General features: G+C 39.2%; 1 protein-coding gene across 10 annotated transcripts in view; it reads left to right on the top strand.

The window, feature by feature from the left end:
- Ctnna2 (catenin alpha 2) overlaps positions 1 to 19,094 on the top strand; it is a 1,179,603-nt gene that overhangs the window by 831,461 nt on the left and 329,048 nt on the right. The window lies entirely within an intron of this gene.

The raw sequence follows: 19,094 nt of genomic DNA, 5'->3' as shown, positions 1-19,094 counted from the left end.
GGTGGATAAAGATTCTGTGGGATGGTGCCCAGCCTGACACCGCTGTCCGTCCTTAGTACCAGTCCTGGGGTGCACATCGCCCTAGGAGACAGTGTGGAAGGTGTGGGGCGGGGTGTTTTAAGCCACTGAAGCCTTTTCTTCTCTACCCATTCGCGCTGAAGCTGCACTAAATTGTGCTACTTCTAAGTATGAGGAGAAGCCTTTGCCTCATTATTTCCCCTCACAATCATGTATGGACAGGAGTATTCATCATGCATATTCTCTCTCTCTCTCTCTCTCTCTCTCTCTCTCTCTCTCTCTCTCTCTCTCTCTCTCTGTCTCTCTCCTCATTCCAACTAGTATGGTTGGGTTACATTGTCAGGGACCTATTCGAGGCTGCTCATCTGTTAAAAAAAAAAAAAAAAAAGTAAAATTCTCAAAGATGGCTGAGTAAGCCTGAAGAAAGTGCATACGGACAACCCTGCCTACTTGACCAGGATGCCCAAGAAACTGGAAAGAACTGAATGTGAATCTCTAGCTCCTCTCTTTGAATTCCTATCATTTCTTCCTCCAGGGAATTCAATATAAAGGGGCATTGTCAATCATGGTACACACTTTGATATTAATTAGGGGGATTACCAGAGTTCCTAGATTGAACACACTGAGCAGATGACTGGAGTCATCCTTAACACCCAAGCTGGAGAGAACAAGCCATGGAATTAAAGTCACCAAAGACTAATGGTACTTTTCAGGAAAAGTCATATGAACAGGGCATGAATCATTCCATTTTGTATTCATCTGAGCTCTGCCCTGGTCAGTCATCTCTGAGATGCATCATTTAATTGAACACAAATCTGAAATGTCCTAGACATCACATGCTGTCTTACAAGCAAGAAGAGACATTAGAAAATCAACCCCCTTCATTCTGTATGTGATGAAGCGGAGGCCTAGACACATCAGGGGATCATCTAAGGTCATACAGCTTGTTGAAGGCACAAATGGTCTTTCGGTGTTCCTCCTCAGTGTGGTTGTCTCTCCTCACTCAGGCTTCCCATCTAGCTCCCCCCCTAGCTGGGGACTTGCAGGTTTTGTCCTGGCACTTCTGAGGTGCTGCAGAACACTTTAACAGACAGACAAACAATTTCACCATCAAGTGGATTCGCCTCTTGCCAAAACAATTATTCCTGACAGCAGGCTGGCTGATGGAGCCATAAACCCAAAAGGGTTGGGGCAGGGGCTGGGCAGGCACAGGCAGGGGTAAAGAGCCTCCAGCCACTGAGCAAGTGCTGTGAGTACCAGCCACCCAATCCCCATGGCTGCTGGGAAGAAAATCCTCCTAATGCACACAGCTTGGCAAAGTGGTGATAGAGGCTGCCAAATGGCAAGAAGAGGTCCCACTTTGGATGTCACTTGATTTGTAGAGATGGTACAGAGAGACAGAAAAGAGTTGCGTGTTGGCAAGAAAGAGAGAATAAAATTAAATTCACTGCATTTATATGTAAGTTTTCCTCTAAGTGTGCTACTCAAAACTTAGACGATGCTTCTAGGCTGTAAAAAAAAAATATATATATATATATATATACATACATACATATATATATTACTTTTCACATTATTATCCTCAAATCATTTCATCTGTGTGGTATCTTTAAACCTTTCTCACCTCTAATGTGGCAAGTTACATCTTTTCTACAGTTTCAAGCCCCTTGGCAGAATTGTATACATTAACAGATTGAAATGAGCTTTATTGAAATTTAGCTATTCTAAGTCATCTAAGTTGCAGAATCCCAATTTATTATGTATTTAAAGCATACCAGCACTGATTAAATCAATGCAAATTAGGTTAAATAAGAACAACATGAATCAAGTGTTTCAGCAAAGCTGAATAGAGAAACGACAACTTTTGAGTCACCATAGCAAGTTGATATGGCTGTTTTTCACGAGTTTTAATTTCATGCCTCTAAGTGTCCAACATACTGAAAAGGAATAAAAGAGAGAGAGAAGGGCTCACCTAAATTTCTCTCTTTCCTCTTACCTGTTCTCTCATATCGCTTTACCTGTCTTGGGAGAAAAACTGAACATCAGGTTATATCATGATTAACGTATACATTTGGTCGATCTCTTCTTCCAGTGTAACTACAGATTTTTGTTGGCAGTCTTCTTGTTCAGTGTTGGATATCTGATGAGAATACTCCACTTGCTTTGGAAATATCCTTGCATTTTTTATGTTATTATAGGGAAGGAGCTTGAGCCCATCTTCTTGAACTACAACAGCAGTAATTTTTAAAGTTGAGCATCAAGAGTATATTTCAACCCATCATGCCAATATATGATTAGGAACATTGGCCAGGTCCCCAAACTGGTGTCAGAAAGGATAAGAATCTTTGAAATGTGAATTCAGTAAGTGTGAGGGAAGTCTGAGGTGCACATGAGGTATGACACTGCTTGCCAGAGCAAAATCAGGAACCAAGCGGAGGAAGTAGAGAAAAGCTCATGGAGCTAGCCTGGTGCAATTGGAGAAATGAACCTTGGAAGAGGAGGGAGCATTAAGGTCTTCTCTTCTAAACTGTATAAGTTAATCCTTCCTAGTAAATTCCGTTGTATTTTCTTGGTGCTCCATGTTGTGATACAGGGTGGGGGCAGGAAGATCACAGCCAATTTTGAGTGATATATCATTACTTCTACTGTTTCAACTCAACTTAGCGCCACCTCATTTATTGGTTTTATTTAAAATTTTGAATGGTGAGAAATGAATGTAAAAAAGTCTAAAATGATCCTGCATTCTGAAGACTGGTTTCCATTAGTAGTCTTTGTCAATGTTCAAGGAAAGAAAAATTTGAATGGTGATTTTAATGGTCTGTCATCACTAGCACCAGCCTGAACCTTGATCTTTATTCTGTTGTCTTTAATTTTTACTAGCAGTGAACCATGGCTTTTCTTTAAAAGGAAACACTTAGAGGAATTGGGGGAGGGTGGGAGTCACAGTTTCAAAAGGAGAGAATTAACCTCATTGTTCCTGTGGGCACAAACCACACAGCTGGCATTTTATAGAGTAGCTCCACAGATGCATGTGGGGCGGGAGGACAAGGGTGCTAAGACTTCTCCCAGGAGGTCTACTTAGGAGAAGCACCTTAGAAAGAGGAAGTCTTCGAGCACTTCCTAAACTAAGGCAGTAATATGGATAATAAGAAAGAGGCTGCTGTGCTTAATGAATAATGGGAGTAATGGGATAAACCAAAGAAGTGCAGGTTCCCAGGGCTTGACCTGCTATCCTGGGCCCCTCTTCACAGTTCTTGTCTCTGCTGGCTTGTGTTCTGATCATGGTACTGCATGCTGGGAATAACTGTTGTTTTATATTCTGTCCATTTCTGCTTCTCTTCAGTCTAACATCCCTTCAAGGCTGATGCCATCTCTATGCTGCCTCAATCCCCAGCTCCCTCTCTGTGTAAAGTGATCCCTCATCCTTCTCATCTCTGTTAACAGTTTCTTTTTCAGTGTTGTCTACTTTATATGAGTGTAGCAGTGATTTCTAACTAGAACATTTTAGAACCGAAAGGGACATTAAGTATTTTGAAATAATCAAGAATAAAAATAGCTCTACTGGGGTTCCCCTTTTGCTATTTTTTATCAATACAATTCTACATAAGGTACTTCTTTGTCAGTGAAATAGGGCTAAGGATAGCTACTTTAATGGCTGCCTGGGGGGGGGAATTAATGAGATCATGTATATTAGTGTCTTATGACTCAAAAGTAGAGGGCAGAGACCAGCAACCTCAGAACATGTTATGAATGCAGAGTCTCAGGCTCTCCCTAGGCCCACTGAATCAAATCCGCATTTAACCATTAGTCCTAGAAAATTCATTAATTCATTAAATTTGGAGACACATTCTATTGAAGCACTGACAAATGCTGTCCTGAGATGGAAACCAAGGCATCATTGATTCTCTAGTTTTGTAATTGAAGAATTGAAGAGACAGAAATGGGAAGTGATTGCCTACACTTGGTGGTAGAATTAGGTTTTTAAAAAAAGCAAACTTTCTGAGTCATGTCTTCTGCCTCCTCCTAGGTTTGCAACATGTAGAACATAAGCAAGCATGGTTTAAACTCTGCCAGAGTCTCTAGCACTTAGCAGTACTCTTAATAGTGTTCCCCACCCCAACACGCAGGATTGAAACCAGGGCCTTTGCACCAAGCTATATCCCATTTTTATTTTTTATTTTCAGACTGTGTCTGATCTGATTAAGCAACTAAATTGCCCAGGCTGGGGACTAACTTGTAATCCTCCTGCCTTAGGCTCCCCAGGTGCTGAGACTACAGGCATGTGCCACCACTCCTGGTTTAAAATCTGGTTTCATAATCAGTACAATAGGAGATGTAGAGTACTTATGGGTGCTAAGTTTGAGGATTTTGGGGGTTTTTTGGTACCAGGGTTGAACTTGGGACCTTCTGCTTGCCAGGCAGATGGTAAGGCGTCTTTTGGTTAGCTTCTTTCCTTGTCATCTTTAGGAGATAATGGTGTTCTGACATTTGGCATAAGACTGACTTCAGGCTTCCAAAGTAGGCAGAGTTACAGGATGATCCAGTGCGCCAGGCCAACATGTCGTACTTTCACATTTACAATTCTAAAAAGGCCTGGGCAGAAGGAACAAATGAAGTGGCTTAGAAGTGCATTAGGACTATCTTTCTTTCTTTTTTTTTTTTAACCAGGAATCAAACCCAGGACCTTGCATTTGCCAGGCAAGCATGCTGCCACTGAGCTAAATCCCTAGCCCTCTTTCTTGAAAATCAATGATGTCATCAAAGTTTGCTTACACGATTCCTCAGTTGTCTTATCATTGCCAATCTGCTAATGAGGCACACGCATATTTCTCATGGACAATTTTATTATCAATAAATGCAAAATAGAGAAAAAACAAATTGAAATATAAAATTATAAATGAAGATTAAGTCAATGAAAATCCAACTAAATGGAAATCAACTACTAAGTTTTGGATATATATTCTCCTAGAATTTGCTCCCTCTTGTTTAGTAATTAGGTTTAGCCACTATAAAATATGCTGTGACAATATCCTCCTACATAAACCTTTGCACATTTGGGCAATTGTATCCTTAAATTTTACTTCTAGAAGTGAAATTGATATTTAGAGTGTGAGCACTTTTACAAGATTTTCAATACATAATGCAAATTATTCTCCCAATAGATCATACATGTTTCATCCTCAATAGTTCTTTTGCTGCTTTCTCTTCTCCTTGAGATGTCCCAGAATACCGCATATTAAAATGCCCTTTGTTCCCTCTCCTTCACCTGGCTGGAGTGCTGACTGAGATGTCTGCCTGAGTCTGTTCCCTGTACCTCGAAACCAACCTTCTTGCTGACACTTATTTTCTCACTCTATCCTACGTAGGCAATTCCCACTTCAGAAAGACTTTTGGGGTTTGGGACCTTCAGGGTTTCTTCTGGCTATTTATGAGCAGTTAATTTCTGCCTCTGATGAAGTAGCTACCCAGCCAAATTATTTTCAAAAAGGAGTTAATGCTTGAAAAATGGCTTAATGCAGTGTTACTAAAAATGTTCTGTGGTGATGAGAGTTTTCAAATATATTTATGAAGTGCACAAGACTCTGTTCCATTCTTTATTATTATTTTTTTTCTGTTCCATTCTTTAAGATTTACAATACACTGCCTCAATCATGAGAAGCTACATTTTTCATGGTTTCACCCATTTACTTGGGTTATATATGAAACCAATGTTCCAGTACAGTTCTGAAAGTATTTATTTAATTGCCACCTATAGTGCATTTGGCATTAAATTGGCTATCACCACATCTTAGCTATTCATTACCATAACAAATACCTTAAATAAACAAACTTAAGAAGGGCTTTCACAAACATTTGGGCTCACACTTTTGGAGGTTTCAGTCCATGAGCAATTCTCCCCTTCACCTTTGGACCTGTGGCAAGGCAGGAATGTGTGGCATGGCAAAGGCATTCAGCTCATGGCCAAGAATTGAAAAAAATGAAAGAGGGCAGGGTCCAATAATCTCCCTAAAGGCACTCCCCCATAACCAGAAGGCCTCCCACTAGGATCCACTTTTATTAAATCTTCTGCCACCTCTCAAGGAAATAGCTTTGAACACATGGGCCTTTGGGAGACCTTCAAGATCCAAATCATGGCACCACTGCAGAAATGTTCCTAAAGTTCAAATTTAAGCAACTAGAACACTGCTAGTACTCGAACCTGTTGTTTGTCAGGTCTCCAAAGTTATGGGAATAGCTAAACAACTAATTGATATCCATTAATCTAACCTATTCATTCCAGCCACATATGGCTGTATGTGGCCTCCTTTTGCAGATCTATTTTGTTTAGGTAACCCTGCATCACTCATAAGCAATGAGTCTTCTGTAGTAAATTAGTCTGCTCAGATGGATACCTTTACCTCTTAATTCAAACTCTCTCCCATTCTCAGCAACTGCTTCTTATTCTACCACAGGCATCTTGCGAATGACTTTTAATTATGTACCATACCTGTCTGTTGCTGTATTTATGTGTTTTTGTAAGTTGTTTTAAGTCAAATGGAGTTTCTGCTGATGAGATGAGGAGTCAGATGAAATACAGTCCCTGCCATTAATGTTGTCAGACCTGAAATGGAGTTGATGAGTAACAAAGCAGTGTGATTCATGCTATGGCAGAGGTATAAACAAAACCTATGTTCCAGTGATTTCTCTAGCTAAATGAGCAAGACAGGGCAGAGAAGCTGGGAGGAAAAGGAGAGCAACTGACCAGATGGGCAGAAAGAGAAGGCCACTGCTGTTAGTAGGCAGTCTATTAAAAACTGTTGCATGCTCTGAGATGGTAGAGTATATGGAGTATAGGTATGAAGAGGAGGGTAATGAGACCTGAGTGTTAGTTTTAGAGCCCAGCTGGGAAGACTTTTAACCTACAAGATGGTCTTGAATATAAAGGGCAAGAAAACAGATTCTAGAAGCAAGGAGAACAGTTGGGATTCTACACCATCTGTTGAAGTAAAACATTGTGTGGGGCTGAACAGACCAACATTGGAGATGAGTAAGACAGGCAGGGGCAGGCAGTGGTTGTTTGGCAGTGGGACTGACAATCTTGTACATATTTTTTCTGAGAAATAATTTAAGGTGATTTCAGTAAAATGAGTTCCTTGAGGATAGAAAAGATGCAAGAAAGCATAAGATGTGAAAGCAAGTTCCATTTGGAGCTAAAAGTAAGCAGTTGAAGATCTTAACTGGACAGATGTTACATCTGGACATGCAGATGGAGGATTCTCTGGAATGTGCTTGGTAGTAAGAGTAGTGGTTGTAGATGCAAATCCTTAACAAGAAAGAGTAGGCTATAGCTGATGCACAATCAGAAATCTTCCCAATTTAATCGGGTAATGTGGCTGTGGGAAGCAGCTCAATAATAAGGTGAAGTAGAGCCTGTGTTACCTACAAATTCCTTGTTTTGACTAAGGGCATTCTAATTTTTTTTTTTTTAAAAAAAAACATGATTCTCCTATTAAGCAAGTAATACTACCAGGTGTATTCAGTTTGTGGGATGCAAACAAATACAAATACAAATCCTTTTTTAAAGTGATGATTCTCATTGTGGAAGAAGAAGAGGAGACAGAGAAAGTAGTCTATCTCAGTAAGAGGGTCAGTTTAGTGAAACTGGGAAACTTTGCCCCAGTCTACAGTAAGGCATGCCTAGTATGGAAGTGTAGCCAGGGGACTGCTAACGCTATGCATTTCAGATGTCTGTGAAAAAGAGGAGGATATTTTTGAGACTGATCCATTTTGAAAGTGCACCCAGATGGTCAAGAATCAGAAATTGGGAGGAGGGGCTGATGATAGTAACAACGCAAAGGAAGTGTGCGGCAATGGCACTGTCTGCCTAAGGGCTCGGTGTCAAAGACTGGCTAATGTTGAGTGTATCCTTCCTCAAAAGGCTTTGTCACTGACATTGCTTATCAGCATAATGTTATTCCTTGGAGAAGAGACCTTATGTTCCCTTCTCAGATGTGAAACAACGTGATGGCTGGAGATCGTGTCCTTCAGAAGGCAACTCTATGTTTATATTTTAACGGAAGAGTCTGAGACATGTAATACCTTAGTGAAAAGAATTTCTGAAATTTCTACCTGTATATTAAAGAAAAAAAATGTTGTGCCATTTGGAAGCTGGGTCAATTCACAAGTGACTTAACCTCTAAGCAGAACTTTTCAGCACAGTAAGGTAAAATGAAAATAAATTTAATTGTAAAATTAGAGAAGATTCAAATGCTCTTGCAATAACTATATCAATTTCTATTATGTAAGAACACAAATATACAATGTAGATTGAAGACAAGAAGGGAAATCATAAGCACGAACATCTTTTATAGCTAGCTTAACTGCTCCTACTTTAAACTCTGCATTAATACAATAACAGCAACATTCCAGGGTGTGGTCATTAAAACAGCTATCATTTTATTTAGTAACAGTTTCTGTGTGTTAGCTGAAGGTATCTTCTGTATGGAGAAGTTTGACTGATATATGCAGTGTTAGCTCAAATGTTTGTTTTCAACTGGAGAATTACCCAGGATGGGATAATCGAGGATGCCCCCCACTCACGGCAATGGCAGCTGTGGGCTACTGGCTGAACCCGCTGGCTGGCTGACTCATCAATGGATGGGGCATCTCAGTGCTCTTGAACACAACACCTCATCCTCCAGCAGGCTACAGTTCTGGACTTCTTGCAAGGGCCCAAGAACAGCAAGAGAGAAGTCTCAGAATACATGCTCTTGAAGGCTCATCACTCAGTGAACTGCTGTTGCATGTTGACTAAAGGTAGTCACATGGTCTACCTGGCTCAAGAAGTGGAGAAATAAGCTCTATCTCTTTATGGGAGGGAGAGAATTTATGGTCATTTTTGCAGATTAAATATAGCAGCTGTATATTTATGTCACTACAACTTTAAATACTAAATGCACACAAGTAATTTTTATTTCTCAAATACTCAACAGTATGCTCTGGAAGCACCAAGAAACAGTAGCATAGGTATTACCTATAACTTATTAGAAATGCTGAATCTCAGGTCCCACTCAATGCATATAGAATCAGAATCTATAGTTTTGCAAGATCTTCAGGTGATTCATAAACCTGTTATGATTTTAGAAGCACTGTAGCTTTTTGCTATTCCTCATAATTTTCTTTCCTAGTGTTGCTATGTTCTCCTGTTGAGTGATAGATCTTTGATTTTTAAAGGTGCCAAAACTGTTTCCTTTTGCACAATTGAAACAGAACAAACACAGGTTTAAACAGTAAAACAGGTTGCTTCACAGCATGAATAGCTGCAGAGAGAAGGGATAACATTTTTCTGCTCAATTGTCCTCTGCTTATAAAAATAGAAATTTAAAATTAAAATAACAGTACATAAATATTAAAAAATATTGCACTTGACTGGGAAGCAAAATTTAGATGTTATAGCAATTTAAAGAAATAAAAGCAGGAAGTGCCTATTTTAAATGACCTTTTACATTTCTGAACCATTGCTGAACTGGACCTTGGCTTTTTGAATGTTTAAAGATGGACTCTCCAATCTTTAATCCTCAATTTAAATGTCACTAGAACATGTGCATGCCCCTGATTATTCTTTAGGATTTTGTAGAAGTAATAAGACCAGTAGAATTTGGTAAGCATCTAACAGTTGTAAGGCCATGGGTCTAAACTTATCAGAAATTTAAAATGTCCTGTAGTTTGGTTGATTTTCCTCATTTCTTACCCTAGAAGTAAAAACATGAAAAGCAGGAAGGGAAAATAGAAAAGAAAGTAGTAAGATTTCAACAATACAAGATTATTTCACTCTGGGGAGGCTGAGTACATACACATGGCAAGTAAAAGCCTTACAGATTTTTCTCAACTTTTAATTTTCATTTAAGTGAAGGGAACTGGTTACAACATCCAAAGCATTCCCTCTAGTTTACCTTTCACCTGAAGGTTAAACAGAAAGAGAGAGGGAGGGAAGAAGGGAAGAAGGGGGGGGAGGGAGAGAGAGAGAGAGAGAGGGAGGCCTTGTATTAAGGTGTAATGCCATCCTATGTGAAGCTTGCTTGAGATATTTTCTTCTTGAAACATGACACCATATATGTTTTGGAGTCCTGTTTCTGCAAATTAATTGGCTAGCCAATAAATAGCTAAGAATTATCTATTGAGCACTGAATATATGTAGGCATATTGTAGGTCTGAGGATGTAGTAGTGAACAAGACTAAGTAGGCTTGTAAGCTAACAAGCTTATTTGAGGCATGATAAATTTAGGGAGATTGCAACCATAGGGAAGAAAGAAATTAAGGGAAGAGACTTGTTTTGTGTAAGGTCATTCAGGCATCCTCAAGAAGGTGTCAGTTGATGAGTTAACCTGGATGATGAGTAAAAGGCAGCCATTTAAAGCTCCATGAGATGTGCAATCCCAGTAGAGGGAAACCATGGGCAAGGAAGACCCTGTGGCCAAAGCAAATCTATGTTCAATATGCTGTCAAATTTCTAGAATATTGGAGTGAATAAGATGGGGTTGAAGAGATGAGAAGGGAGATTTTGAACATGGATATGTTTCCTTAAAGAATCAATGCACCTTTTTATTAATCTTCATAAATACCAGCAACTTCATCACTTCCAACAGAGTATTTTATAGATTATTTCAAGCACTAATTTAAAGCATTTTAATATTTTAATTTCTTTCATTTCTAAAAATTCTGTGACATCCTACCTTTTTCCCAGGATACACAAGAAATCAAGGCACAGAAAACCAAGCTACTTGCCTTAATGCACCTGCAATGATAATATAATGCATTTTTTCCTTGTTCCTGTTATACAGCAACCAAGAAAGCTGGATATAGTTAACCTCTTTATTCTATAGAACCCTGACTTGACCTTCTACTGTCTTCCTATTGTATGAGGTTCTTTCAGAGTAGGCCTAGAAAGAGAGGAGAGGACAGTGAGGAAATTCCACAAAAAACTATGATTGGAGGTCCCATTTGACTCAATTATTCTTCTGGGTATCTTCCCAAAAGAATTAGAAGCATCATATCACAGTGATACATGCACACATGTGTTCATAGCAGCACAGTTTGTAATAGCTAAATCTTAGAAACAACTCAAATTGCCCATCAACTGATGAATGAATAAAGATGTGGTTTTTCTATACAATGAAGTAGTACTCAGCCAGAAAGAAGGATAAACTTGAGGCATTTATGGCTAAATAGATGCACCTTGAAGCTATACTCTTAAGTGAAATAAATGGGACACACGTGTAGATATCTCATTATCTCTCTCATGTGAGAAATTGAAAATGTAAATAGGAACCAAAATGTATAACAGATAATGTGAAATACAAAAAATTATTCAAAAGGAAAGGAGAACTGTGGAGGGGAGAGGGGGAAAGGAAGGAGGGAAAAAGAAAAAATAAGAAAAGAAGGAAAAGATGGAAACAAAGATTTTGTAAATAAAGAGGGGAAGAGAAGTTGAAGAGAGGGAAGAGGAATCAAGATACATCATATACAGGTAGAAATTCCTTATGATGAATGTGATCATTATGTAAATCTAAATTGTACCAATAAAATTAAAATTTAAAAAACAAAAAAGAGAAAGAGGATAGGGGCCCTTCAAGCTCTTCTCAATGCCTACTCCTGTCAGCCCCCTTCTACCATCTGTTGATATTTGTGTAGAAAAATAATAGGGCAGAAAAGAACGACCACACACACTCAGAAATCTCATTCTGTCTGTGGGAATCTGGGTTCATTAGCAAGTTCTTCAAACTCTGCCTGTGCTTCCACCATCAATCAAAACATAACCTAGTGAAGTCATGGGGATAGGTAACGACCAGCTTCATGATGCTGCCAGTTTTCAAGAGCATCCTGTGCTCTTTCCTAGTGTCTTCTGCTTCAAGCAGGTGGTTTTACTTAACAGCCACTAATAATGCTTATTTTCATCATTTATAAACTCTACGTTATCTCTCTGATTGTGACCCCTATTAATCCCAAATTATTCAGAAATGTCTTCCCATTCTCACCTCGATCCTTCACCCACTCACCTACACACACATATATTTACAGATACACCTGTCTACTAACAATCATATAGTAACTACTTACTGTATTTCATTAACTATACTAAGTGCTAAGAGATATAAAATATATGGGGTAGTATTTTCCTCTTTGAAGAATTCATTCATCATGAGGGTAATTGCAATCTCAAATTATATTAATTCCTCCCTCCTTTAAACTATTATCCTTTTTTTTTTTTTTTTTTGTACCCGGGATCGAACATGGGTCCATGTGCTTGCACAGCAGGCAGTGAAACCACTGAGCTAAATCCCTGGCCCTAAACTATTATTCTTTTAAAATAAGTTATATTATAATCTGTGTTCAACTGCTCTCCAGATGTTTCTACACACCACCACTGCCTTTTTATCTTTTCATGTTTCCTAGGTTGAAATTAATGACAGTAAACTCTGGTGATGTGGACAATGTTGGAATATCTGTTTAAATTCTGGTTTAACTACTTAGTCATTCTTTTTTTTTTTTTTTTCCATGAGAGTAAACTCCTTTTCTATAGAAAGTGTAGAAATTAGATGGAGGATACTTAAGATGTCTCTGAGCTGTGACATTCATGTAAATTTATAAATACTGAATAAAGATTGGAAAATAAATTGGATACTCAATATCAAGATGTTGATGGCTTGTCTAAAGGCATCTTTCTAACCTACTTTTGTGATGGGAAGTTTCATAACTTTGCCAGTGGCTTATGAACTTTAAGTAAATTTTAAAACAAAAGAGGCAAATCAGATTGGACTTTCTCCTGAAGTTAGGTCTTTAAACAGAGATTTTGGATAGGAAAATATTCCTTCCTATCCCATAGAGCAATATAGATAAAAGATATAATCCCACATTAAGGCAATTCTCTAGCTGCCTTTTTTTGGGTGCTGCACCTGATGCTAGACATTCAACTGGAGCAGTGTCAGAATGCCCTGTAAGAGGTTATGGTGTATGTTTGACTGAATAATTTATAGCTGATAATTAAAGGAAGGCAGGGTGTAGGGTTTATCTCTATGCTTTAAGAACTATTGTCAAAGTGAGAATCACAACCTTTAACAAACCCTATGTGGGAAGCTAGCCTGATTGAAGCCCTGTGTGCTCAGATGGCCACCTTGAATTCCTTTCTGTGGGCTAACTGTGCTCAGATAGTAATAACTCTACATGGCTACATTGTACTAACAATCATTCCAAAGAATTTAAATTCATCCACTCTACTGAATTTCAATATAATTGATGTTTGAAGGATGTCTAATGTTGTTTAATGGGAATAAACTGCTTGCTTTCAATATAATTGCTTAACAAGGGCTGATGGATACCAACCTGTTTTTGAATTGTTGTTGTTGTTTTGGATTTTGTTGTGAACACCTAAATAATTGTTTGACAAAATGAGACTGGAATATTGCCAAACTGGCCTATCTCTTCATGCTTAACAGGGTTTTTTTTTTACATAATATGATGAATCATAAATCCCTCCTATTGTTATGAACATGGCAAGGCTTTAGAGTTCTTTTTGAGTCCATGTATACCACTCAGAATGTTATTCAACCAATATGGAAAGCAAAGTACCATTTGCTTTGATGATTTTGCTCTTTCCAAAACCCCAAGTAGGTAAAGAAGAAAAGAAGCGTCTTGTGGTATCAGTGATATGGATAAAGTGAGATTACACCTGAGTTTCTCCACTTCCAGGATTCCACTTTTCACTCATTCTATTGCTGCGTAAAGCATCATCCCAGCTACAATAAGAATTCCTAGCCAAGCATGGGCTGCATGTACCTATAATCCCAGCTACTCAGAAGGGTGAGTGGGAAAGATCACAAGTTTGAGGCCTGGGAAATTTAGCAAGACCCTGTCTCAGATAAAAAATAGAAAGGGCTGGAGATATAGCTCAGTGGTAGAGTGCTTGCCTAGCATTCAGGAGTCCCTGGGTTTGATCCCCAGCACCAAAAGAGAAAGGAAGTAAAGGGGGAGGGGAAGAAAGAAGAAGAAAGAGGAGGAGAGGGAGGAAGGAAGGGAGGAAAAGAGAGGAGGAGGGGGTAATGAATTAGCTACCAACTTCTAAAGTAAACTGGATGGCATTTACCACCCACCTAACTGCAGTGGTGTCAAGGTTAAAATGACATGCAAAAAAATCCTCCAGAAATACATACTTGATGTTCTATGTAAAGATATTAACAACTCAAGAATTGGATCCTTCTGAAGCAATGAGTTTCTCTTTCTCTAAGCTTGCTCTAGGAACTGAAGCAAGGTTTTTTCATCCAGGTATTTTGGGAGGTAAGAGAGGAATTGGATGTTATAAAATAATAATGAGAATATCAGAGGACATTCTTGATCTGATTCTTATATTTAGTGACTGCTTTTATCTTAGGCATTATTTTTCTATGCATTCAATATTTATAAGCAACTCAAAGATTTAACTATCAGGACCAAAGTTTCTTCACCTATAAAGTGAGATTAATGATCTTGCCTTTTAGCACAAATTTTATGAAAATAAACAAGATGACACATACAGAATTGGTTTCAAAGATGCATTCTATGGTTGTGAGTTTTTTTTTTTCTTTTTGTTATTTTCTAAGGCTACTAAATGGTAGACATACATGTAGCATCCCCCGCCTTTGGTGAAATAGCTACATTTCTCAGCAAAGTGGAGATATATGAGAGTTCTTCCCATCTCTATGATTCTTTTTTGACTCCTTGAACCTAACTTTAGGACTGAACAATGGCTTAGCTTCTCTGAAATGACATAGTAAGCCCCTTGCCTCACAGAGTGGTTGAGTGAGGAAAAAGCAGAACATTTAAAATCATGTCCAGATGATTGTCATGTGGAGGAATAACTCTATTTCATTTCATTTTTCATTTCATTCAATATCAAATATGATATGAAGAGGCTTGACTTTATTAATATCTTGCCACTTTTTCATTTACCATCTTGAATGTTTTAAAGTAAATCACATATGTAGTTTTATATCCTTAAATATTTAGTGTATATCTCTTAAAAAGCCTTTTTAAGAAAACCTAACTATAATACCATTATTATACTGATAAAATTAATAATATTAACTGCTTAATGTTGTCTAATAAATTGCCCATATTCAGGTGCCTTATATTGTCTTTCTTGCTTTTTTTAAAAGCAGATTTGTTTCACTCTAAATCCAAAACATGTTTCCAATTTATTTCACCAGGAAGGTGTTGTCTTTTAAAGATGGAAGGGGAAAAATAGTCCAAGGAATTCCCCTAGGCCAGCAATACCACCAGTATCCACCACCAGATTCTCAAAATTAATTCACACATTCACTCATTTAAATATTTATTGAGGTTGTCTTTTTGATGTGGTACATGACACAGATATATCAATATAAATTTGACATAGTAGTTTCTCTAACATGCCTACATGTAAAATATGACTAAAACAATATAAGAAAAGTTTATAACAGAGATAATACGGAAAAACTTGATAACCTACCTCTACCTCCTTACTTACTTGGTAGGTTATCAAGTTTTTCCATATTATCTCTGTGTGTTCTAATATATCAGAAAGCTACATATTCTAAGCCCAGTTAATTGTGACAAGGTTTAGTTTTTGCAAATATTTATATGCATGCACTCCTAGACTCTGACGGATGATAAAATGCTACATCAGCAGTGATGGGACAAGGGTATGTATCTCCATCATGGAAGGTAATCTATGCTTTATGGAAAGCTATATTCCTTCTATAGGTGCCCTGAATTTTATTTTCTTTTTTAAATGTGCGTTTCAGAAAAGAGTAGCCTTCAGGTTGAGGAAGCAACAACAAAACAAACCATCATTTTAAATATGGTTGTATATTTTTTAAGATGAGATTTGAGACCTTCCTGGTCTATGCAAAATTTCACAGAACCACTTCAACATTTTTTGTCCTGGAGAGCAAATTAATTACCATCCGATAAGCATCTGGTCTGCTCTAGGGTTTTATTAGGTGGAGCACTACATCAAACTCAGTATAGGTCACTGTCAATAAAATGTTCAGTGATTAAAAGGAAGTAATATAGTGGCTTTTCTAAGCCCTTCATTTTATGTGGCTTGAAAATAGACCCACAAATGGGTGTACCTGTCGCCCTGGAACTGGGAGATGATCACTTGCGCAGCTGACGCGGCACGGTGCCACTTCCCAGAATTCGGCGAACCTGTGTACCATTGTCATAGTAACACTCTTCTTCGGGCATTAGACTTCATCCAAAAGCCAACTGTTCCTTGCCTGTGTCGCTTTGTGCTCCCCGCAGGGCCAGCCCCACCCCCCAGCCCCACCCCCGGCCACCCGCAGCGGGGCGGGGACAGCGGGGGGGGGGCACGCTCCAGCCGGGGCAGGCGCAGACACCGTCCCGCCCCCGCCCGTGTTGCCGTGACGATTGGAAATGCGCCTCAAAGGGAGACGAGTGGGTGGCAGGGTTGCCTGGTGCCATTTTTCAAACCGAGTCACTTTTACTAGTTTCTCTGCATCTGGGAGATTCCCTTACCACTGCGTTCCAATCAGGGTCACCAACCGGAGCCACCTTGCAATTCCAGAGTACAGCCCGGCCAGGCTATTTCCTGCCCAGTGTGGATGGCAAAGAGAATACCACCTTCTTCTCTCGTAGCCCACATTTGGGGATAGGAAATAGGGGATCTACTAGATTCTGGAAGATGGCTATCAAAGTGAGTGGCCTGCTGCGGTAGCAGCCTTGTTTCTGCCCACTGGGTTACATCTTTCCTCTCAAGGGTCCTCAAATCTGACTGCACCTAGAGTCACCCAGGGAGAGCTTCTGGTTTTAATTTTTGGTAGATCCCAGGCTAAGACCTCATCAGTCCCCAACTTCTGACATACTAGAGCTACAGAAGAGGGTGGGGATCTTCATTTTGCAGCAAAGCCTTCAGGTGATCCTAATATGTATCTAGATGTGGGAATCTCTGCATGGAACCTTTCTTTCTTTCTTTTTCTTTCTCTCTCTCTCTCTCTCTCTCTCTCTCTCTCTCTCTCTCTCTCTCTCTCTCTCTCTCTCTCTCTCCCCCTCCCTCTCTCTCTCTCTTTCTTTCTTTCTTTCTTTCTCCCTCCCCTCCCTCCCCCCCTTCTCTCTCTCTCTCTCTCTCTTTCTTTCTTTCTTTCTTTTTTCTTTCCCTTCATCTCCAGCTTTTCCTCTTAGCTTTCACTTTTGTTTGCCTGCCCTCTGGAAAATTCATCTCCCATTTTCTCCCCCTAAACTGCTCCTCCTTCTCTTCCTCCTTCACCTTCTCCTTGTGCTCGTCTCGTGCTTCCCACCCCTTCTCCAAATCCGAATGTATTGCTTAACACCACAGATATCTGCTAGGCTCGCCAAGGCCTTAACACTCTGAGTTTCCAGAGCACAGATCCCTCCTGTGGTACCTTAGCCAGAGGACCCCCTATAGCACTAGGGGTGGAGTAGGCGATTTTCTCCTTTGGCAGTTTCATTGTATTGGCCTTTTCTAGAGCTCAGGGTGAAAAATCAGGTTGCACTAGCTAACATTAGTGACATCCCAGTTTTCATAGTGCATGACAACCTCTTATCATACTGCCTCCCCTTCATTCTGTAATTACAGATCATCCTCCAGTTGAAAGAAAAGTGTGTAAAACTGGGGCTAGCATTGAAAGAAAAAACACCAAACAGCCTCTCTGAATTAGCCTCTCTCTCATTATTTAGGCTGCTGTTTTATACACAGATACTCTTTTGAGCATGAAAAGCATGAATTGTTACAGATTTACCTGTTTCCACATTTCATCGAAAGCCATGTGACAAGTGAGTGCAAAGACCAGGAAAACCTCTCTTTAAAGTTAGGTGCTTGTCTTTTCCATGATGGAGTGGACCTAGGTGCTCCTTTCTTTCCTCAGGGGCTGGTCCTGGAAGCAGGATTGTCACTCCTCTCAGCAGAAGTCACAGGCTGTGTCTGAGGGCAGGCTGCCTGTGCAGTGAGCTCATTTCCTCTGCCTTCCTTTGGATTTGAGGTCAAGGACTGCAATCATCAAAGTCTCTGACAGAGAATGGGATCTCTACTTAAAATACTAGCTATCTTAAGATCTCATATACTACCCAATCAGTTTATTTAAAAACTAATGGCAATCAGTTTATTTTAAAAACTTTTTATGTGCGTAAATTTGAATGACCTAGGAATTGTGAGAACTTTAAAAAATATATAAATAACATAAGTCTGAAAAGACAACTAAATTTACATGAAAAGAGAATTAAGTTCTTGGCTTAAATTCCACAATGCATGGAATTAACTCCTTTCTCAGCAGCATGATCTGGTTTGTCCTTATCACCTGCTTTATGTCCACCTCCTTCCTACTGCTGTCCTCCTTATTAATCTTATTTCAGCCCCTTCCTTTCCTTGATCTCCCCTTCCTTGATCTTGCCTTGATCTCTCCCTTCAGTTGTAATCTGTTTTATGAGCATCTTTCCGCTCATCTTTCCATAGCCATCTCTTTAAAACTTCAGTTTCACCTTAGAGGTCATTTTGCCTTGATTCCAAAGCCATCAGATCATGATCGTACCACCTGTTTTAATGTTCTTCCAGAGCACATATTACCAGTAGATATTATTTTCCAGGGCATATAATTTTCTCCCTTTCTTCCTCTAAAATATAGACTTCTTGAGTACAGGGTCTTAACTCTTCTATTTTATCTGGGAGATCACAAGACATTGAAAACATGTTCATTGAATATTTGTTGAGTGAATAAATGAATTAAAGGCTATCTGTGTCACTTGCCAAATGGGATTTTCCAACATTAAACACTAAGGTTTTCAGAGAAAAGGATTCACTCTAGGCTGAAAGGGAGAAGAGTACTTAGAGAGGAGGGGACACCTAACTTAGATGTTGCTATGCAGGATTTAGAGCTGCAGATAGGAGGATGGGTTTGTCTCAGATCAGGAAGAATCTGCCAATTAAATGATCTCAACCATTTTGGCCACACACTAATTATTCAAGTATAATTGAATCCCTTTACCTCAGTTTCCACTTGTTTTAGAGGTTATTAACTGTTCGAACTCTGTGATTTTTAAAGCTTTTTCCC

The sequence above is a fragment of the Heterocephalus glaber genome, unplaced genomic scaffold (genome assembly GCF_053883595.1).
Source record: "Heterocephalus glaber isolate CG9 unplaced genomic scaffold, H.glaber_assembly_v1.0 deba00000470, whole genome shotgun sequence".
Classification (NCBI taxonomy): domain Eukaryota; kingdom Metazoa; phylum Chordata; class Mammalia; order Rodentia; family Bathyergidae; genus Heterocephalus; species Heterocephalus glaber.
Note: the sequence above shows the minus strand (reverse complement) of the source record. Positions and strands in the feature narration are given on the sequence as shown.